This window comes from Chelonoidis abingdonii, chromosome 1 (genome assembly GCF_003597395.2).
Source record: "Chelonoidis abingdonii isolate Lonesome George chromosome 1, CheloAbing_2.0, whole genome shotgun sequence".
NCBI classification, from domain to species: Eukaryota; Metazoa; Chordata; order Testudines; family Testudinidae; genus Chelonoidis; species Chelonoidis abingdonii.
The window spans coordinates 153,383,151-153,390,089 of NC_133769.1; the positions used below are offsets into that span (position 1 = coordinate 153,383,151).

The window sequence follows — 6,939 nt, forward strand, 5'->3', positions numbered from 1 at the left end:
CCATTAGTTAATTACTCTATTTTAAAAATGTGCACCTTATCTCTAGACCGAATTTATCAAACTTCAGCTTCCAGACATTGGATGTCATTTCTTTGTCTTCTCAATTAAAGAGTCTTCTATCTTCCCATGTAGCTACTTAGAGACAGTGATTGAGTAATCTCTTAACAATCTCTTGGGAAAGCTATATAGATCAAACTTTCCTAATTCTTTCACTATAGCGTGTGTTTTCCCACTCTCAAATAATTTGTCCCTTTTCTGAACCTTTTCTAATTTTTTAAAATTTCTTTGTGATTTGAGATCACAAGATCTGGACATGATTGCAGTAATGGTCTCTCACCAGTGCTGTATACAGAGGTGATACCACTTCCCTTCTTATACTAGATATTTCTTTGCTTATTATATCCAAGAATTGAATGAAACCTTTTATCTACAGTATCTCACTGGGAGTTCATATTCAGCTGATTATCCACCATGACCCATTGTTCTTTTCAGAGTGACCGTTTACCAGGATACAGTTCTCTATTCTGTAAGTGTCACCTACTTTGTGTTCCTAGATGTATGATACTGCATTTGGCTGTGTTATAATGCATGTTCAAATGAGCCCATTTTGCCAAGTAATACAGATCACTTTGTATAACTGACCTGTTCTTGTTATAGATGGTGTTGGGTTGTGCTTCTTATAATTAAGGTTGTCTAAAACTTTCCGTTAGAAGATCCTCTTTCCAGTTGCTTACAGCTTTGCCAAACTTAAGATGGGTTAGAAAAATTTCATGCTAGAAGGCTATCTCCAGCTGAATTATTCTGAAAAGTTTCAGGTAAAACAATGTAGCTGATTCAGAGAACAAGATTAGGGAAAATGTTATGTTAAAAATCCTTTTAACCATTTAATTGAAAAACGCTTGTGCCTCCTGTTTTTTGAGAAGTGACTGGAAATGTGACAGGGAATCTGCCCTAGTGTCAGGCCTGTGCCTTCTGTTGTCCCTGTGACAATCCACCCAAATTTGGCTAAGTTGTAAGCCTTTGAAAATTAGTTTGCACATACTCAGAGGTTTGTTAGAGGCTAATGGCATTATTTTCCAAATTCAGTCTTCACTAGCATGCGCCATACCTATAGAGCAGTTTAGCATACTACATCGCAGACCTGTAGGCTGAGCAGGACCTTCCCTGCAATTGTTACTCCTAGTATTGAACACAGGAACTCAGACTAGGGAGATTGTCTCCTATGCTTTTAGTGCCACCCCAGCTGGCACGAGGTGAGTGGGGGGATAGATGAGGATAGGGGGACCAGGCAGGATTTAGCGGAGTGTAAAGGGAGCGGAGAATGTGATAGAAGTTGTTGGGGAAGTGGTGTTAGAGCAGAGAAGTATGGGGCAAAATGATTTATAGCCACTAGAGCAAACACCCATCCAGAATTTGGAATTGAACCAATTGAGTTTCTACATTTCTCTGAACATAAAAACATAAAAATGGCTACACTGGGTCAGACCAATGGTCCATTTAGCCTAGTATCCTGCCTTTAAACAGTGGCCACTGCCAGATACTTCAAAGAGAATGAACAGAACAATTATCGAGTGATCCATCCCCTGTCATCCATTCTAAGCATCTGGCAGTCAGAGGCTTAGGGATACCCACAGCATAGGGTTGCATCCTTGACCATCTTGGCTAGTAGGCATTGATGGACCTATACTCCCTGAACTTAGCTCATTCTTTTTTGAATACAGTTATAGTTTTGACCTTCACAACATCCCCAAGCAATGAGTTGCACACATCAACTGTGTGTTACGTAAAGAAGTATTTCCTTCTGTTTGACTGAAACCTGCTACTTATTAATTTCATTGGATGACCCCTGTTTTGTGTGTTACATGAAGGGGTAAATAACACTTACCTGTTCACTTTCTCCACACCATTCACAATTTTATAGACCTCTGTCATATCCCCCTTAATAACCTCTTCTATAAATTGAACAGTCTCAATCTATTTAATCTCTCCTTATACGGAAGCTGTCCCATACCCTTAATCAGTTTTGTTCCTCTTCTTTGTACTTTCCCCAATTTTAATATATCTTTTTTTGAGATGAGGTAATGAGAACTGCGCACAGTATTCAAGATGTGGGTGTGCCATGGATTTATATAGTGTCATTATAATATTTTTTGTCTTATTATCTATCCCTTTCCTAATGGTTCTAACATCAAGTTTTTTTTTGAATGCCACTGCAAGCTGAATAGATGTTTTCAGAGAATTATCCACAATGACGGCAACATCTCTTTTCTGAGTGATAACAGCTAATTTAGACCCCATCACTTTGTATGTATAGTTGGGATTATGTTTTCCAGTGTGCATTATTTTGCATTTGCAACATTGAATTTCATTTTCCATTTTGTTGTTCAGTCACTCAGTTCTGTGAAATCCCTTTGTAACTCTTCACAGTCTGCTTTGGATTTAACTATCTTGAGAAATTTTACACTATTTGGAAACTTTGCCACCTCACTATTTACCCCTTTTTCCAGATCTTTTATGAGTATGTTGAGCAGCACAGGTTCCAGTACAGATCCCTGGGGGACACCACTATTTACCTCTTTCCATTCTGGAACTGAATGACAGGGGATGGAGCTTATGTTATATTATGTTGTTAGCAAGTATCTGTGAGACCCTTTGGTAAAGCCTTTTGTATCCGTCTCTTGTGGCTGGTGAGAACAGCCTACTAGTGTTACCACTTATTCCGTTAGCTCAGATGATGCAGATCTGTGCTGTGGGTCTAAAGGTCCTAACCCTGCTGATGACCTGTGCAGAAATCATTGTTTCAGCATAGTGGAACTTGTGGTAGTGGTGGTGGTGGGGTTCAGTTTACTGGAGGAAAAAAACAAACAAACCTGAACAACCCCACACACTAAGGAAGCTACCAACCAAAAACTGGACACCATATTCCAGTAACAGCTGCACTAGTACCAAATACAGAGGTAATATCTTTCTACTCAAGATTCACCTATTTATCCATCGAAGCATTGTATTTGCCTTTTTGGCTACAGCATCACTCTTCCGGTTCATTGACTGTTAAATAGTGTAGAATGAAGAGCCGATCTCTGAGACACCCCACTAAAAATCACAAGTGCTTCTAGATTTCCCAGTTACAGTTACACTTTGAAACCTCTCAGTTAGCTAGTTTTCATCCACACTGACTTTGTGTTATTCTAGCTTTTTAATCAGAATGCTGTGTGGTACCAAGTCAGCGGCCTTACAAAAAATTGCTGCATGGACACCAAGGTGTATTTGATTTAAATCATGATTTAAATCACTAGTCAGAAAGACTTGATGTAATCATGGATTTCTACATAAAAGTGCATACTTGTTGGTTGTTATAACCTTAATACATATTCTTCACAACTCAGAGGTAGATGTAGGTTTCATTTTTAGAAGGTACACACTATACATTTTTAAAGTGATTTATTTTGGAAACTTTTCAGATTAGTTTTACAGCTATATCAGAGAATGACTGATTGTTTGGTTATTTCATTTACCAAAGGTAATTGAAGCAGATATTTATGAAGTCATTGAGAGGTGAACTATCTCCAATTTGTTAATCATTAATATTTGGAGGATTTTCTTGCCATGCGTGTTAGGAGAAGAACACCACCAGACAGACATTTAAATTGTTTTATTTAACTAAAACAACAACGTTAAGTATTCTGGATTTTTTTCTTCAACAGCAAACATAATATTTGAACAAAATGAGCATTTGAATTTTTTAATTTTGTTAAACATTCAGGTTTTTTAAAATCAGGTTTGTTTTTGTTAAAATTATTTTTAACTAAAATAAATGAAATATTTAAAAACAAAAAAATTAAAACAATTGTGTCAGTCAGGTCAACATGGGAAACTTAAAATATCGGGTTCTCCAGCTAATTCAGTTGTCTTCACCTTCATTTTCCTGATTGTTCATAATCTGGAAAAGAAAAACAAGCTTTCCTGCTTTTTCAGGTCCCAAATGATGTCTCAATTTGGAATGAAGAAAATATTCTTTCTGTACTGGCAGAAGAAGGTACTGCTGTTAAAAGTGAAATTATCACTGCATCAGTCTCTCTGAATCCAAATGCTTAAGTGACTTTCACCAGTTCACTGGTGTGACTTTCTTTAAAACATCATCAGCAAACCTATATTTCTTGAATGGTTCTTATTCCCATACTGGGTCTCTTTTATGACCTGCTGCCATCATAAGTTTTCCCTTCTAGGGAGAGAATTCCATGGTAGATCTCAAATCAATGAAGGCTACACTCAGAAAGACCTCAAGACTTCTGGAATATGCTGCTCAAACAGTTTCACTTCTGTTTCTACTGCCTGTCCCTCCCTTCTCACATTTATCTCCAGACTTCTTCTTGTCCAGATCTATTCTGCCTCCAACAATCTTCTATTCACTGAACTTTTTGAAGCTTTGCACTTTTAGAGAGAGGTAAGGGATTGACTCTGTGTACTCAAATTTGCAGAGGGGACAATAGGGTTAAGGTCTGTTATCCCTCACCTCTGTTTATTCATTTAAATACATTTTTGCTGTTAACAAGCATGTTCTCTCTGGAGAGACAAATCCACAGTTTGAGAACTGCAAAACTAAGCATTTCTGATGTTCTCTTCTAAACTCTCTACAGAAGCCCCTGGAACCCCATAAGATTGGGTCCTTAATCCATGAACTATTGGAACTCATTTACAAAACTTTTCTTAAACATTACATGAATATATTCTCATACTATAGAATTAGAATTTATAATCCCTATTCCGTGATGAGATATCTTTGAGCTATAATGTGTCTTAATTAAAACTATTTTTAGATAGGTTTTTTCCTCAAAAAGCATTTATCAAAAAATCTGTTTTTTTTTTTTTTTATTATTTTTAAATCTGATTTTTATCCACCCTGATGGACACTATTACCTTTATCAGTCAGACTGGTAGTCTCACCAGAAAAGTTATCAAGTTAGTTCCATAAGCCCATGTTGATTGGCATTAATTCTTAGTAACAAACTATGTTACTGCAGAATGAAGGTTGCTTGGTGGTATATCATCTCTGTGCAGAACATTGAATAGAGCAAAACTCAAACTTCTGAAAACCAGGACATGCACAGTTAAGATTGCCTATGAAAACTTAACACTGCCCTTTCAGCAATGCCACATTAAGCGCTTTTAACATATGCCTTTACTCTGCCAGCCCCATAGTTGCTGAAATGTATAAGCTCCTCACCTGCTTTTACAACCCATTTACTCTTACCTGCAGGGTTCTATCTGTCACTATTAAAGGAGAAAAGGGGTGTGTGTGTGTAGGGGGGGGGGAAGATTTATAACAGACAACTTGTAGCAAGCAACATGAGTTTTATCTATAGTTATATGTAACGTCTTGTATTTCTGCAGATCCTAGCTCAAATGGCTCAAAGCCTACCCTACCTACACCCTCCTGAAGTGCACCAAATTTCAAAAGAATCTGACACAGCATGTCAGTCTTAGGACCTAGGACTGGTCTACACTATGGGGGAAAATCGATTTTAGATACGCAGCTTCAACTACGTGAATAACATAGCTGAAGTCGAATATCTAAAATCGATTTACTCACCTGTCCTCACCGCGTGGGATCGATGTCCGCGGCTCGCCATGTCGATTCCGGAACTCCGTTGGGGTTGGTGGAGTTCCGGAATCGATATAAGCGCGCTCAGGGATCAATATATCGCGTCTAGATGAGACGCGATATATCGATCCCTGAGCAATCGATTTTAACCTGCTGATACGGCAGGTAGTCTAGACGTGGCCCTAGAAACAGCAGTTGTGATGGAACCTTACCTATAGTGGTGCTTCTGTGACACTGTAATAATAGCAGACATCTCAGCCCCAAAGAGCTCACAGTCTAAGTGAATTGGTGCATGTGTGCAGGGTTTGTGTATGAATTGGGATGTACTGGCAGCACTGGGGCTGCCGGGAATTTTGGACGCACTGGCAGAGATATGGGGTACAGGAAGGTGGGGATGCTAAATGATTAGGGTGCATTGGAAGAGCTGTGGAATTCAGGGGGCTGGGGTGCACTGGCAGAGGTGGGGGTGACAAGCGTCCCTCACCTAAGACCCCAACCTTTCTCCCCTTCCCTACCACACCATCCCCATTTATCTCTGACTCCATAAACGTCCCTTATCTTGCTGCAGCCCCAAATCCACTTCCCCCAGTACCTCTCCCCTCCTAGGAAGCATTCACGTGTCTTAATTTCCCCAAATACTTGGATTTCATCCCTGTGGAAAATAAAATTGACACACACATGACTCATAAATTGTGATAACCTCCAGCCACTTAGTCCAAAACTCCTTTTGCTTTAGGTGGGGGCGTGTCATTAACTTATTCTTAGTTATGTTAATTGAAAGAGTTCACAGCCATCCGTCTCAATGAGATCAGTAATTCAGCCAGTCATTAATACCTATCAGTTTAACAGTACAAGGGAGCAGAAGGAAACCGGTTTTAGGTGGGAGGAACTGTAATCCATGGTCAAATGACCTCAGATTTAGATCACTTATGCTATCCCACACTCTTGTGAGGAACACTAAATTTCAGAACAATCTGCATAACTGTTTGGATTTTAGAGCAATTACAAGAATCACCTTTAAAGCATATAAAATGGCAGGAATGGAAACTCTCTAGCTGTTTTTTCTATATTAGCACATGTACACTATGAAAATGGACATTTTCTTAAATACCATTCTCAGTGTGGGTCTGTTGTATTATTCCTCGATTTGAACATTAGAGTTCAAATATAAGGTACTAGCTTGAAGTCCTCTAAGCTTAATCTCCAGCTTAGATCTGATAGGCTGCCACCAGGTCAGGAATTGATAGGGCCTGACCCCCCTTTCCTCTCTCTGGTGTCCCCAACCCTCCCCTGGGGGGACCTCCAGATAACCTGTTTCTCTGCTTCCCAAGAGATAA

General features: G+C 39.1%; 1 protein-coding gene across 12 annotated transcripts in view; it reads left to right on the forward strand.

The window, feature by feature from the left end:
* KPNA1 (karyopherin subunit alpha 1) overlaps positions 1-6,939 on the forward strand; it is a 484,825-nt gene that overhangs the window by 42,447 nt on the left and 435,439 nt on the right. The window lies entirely within an intron of this gene.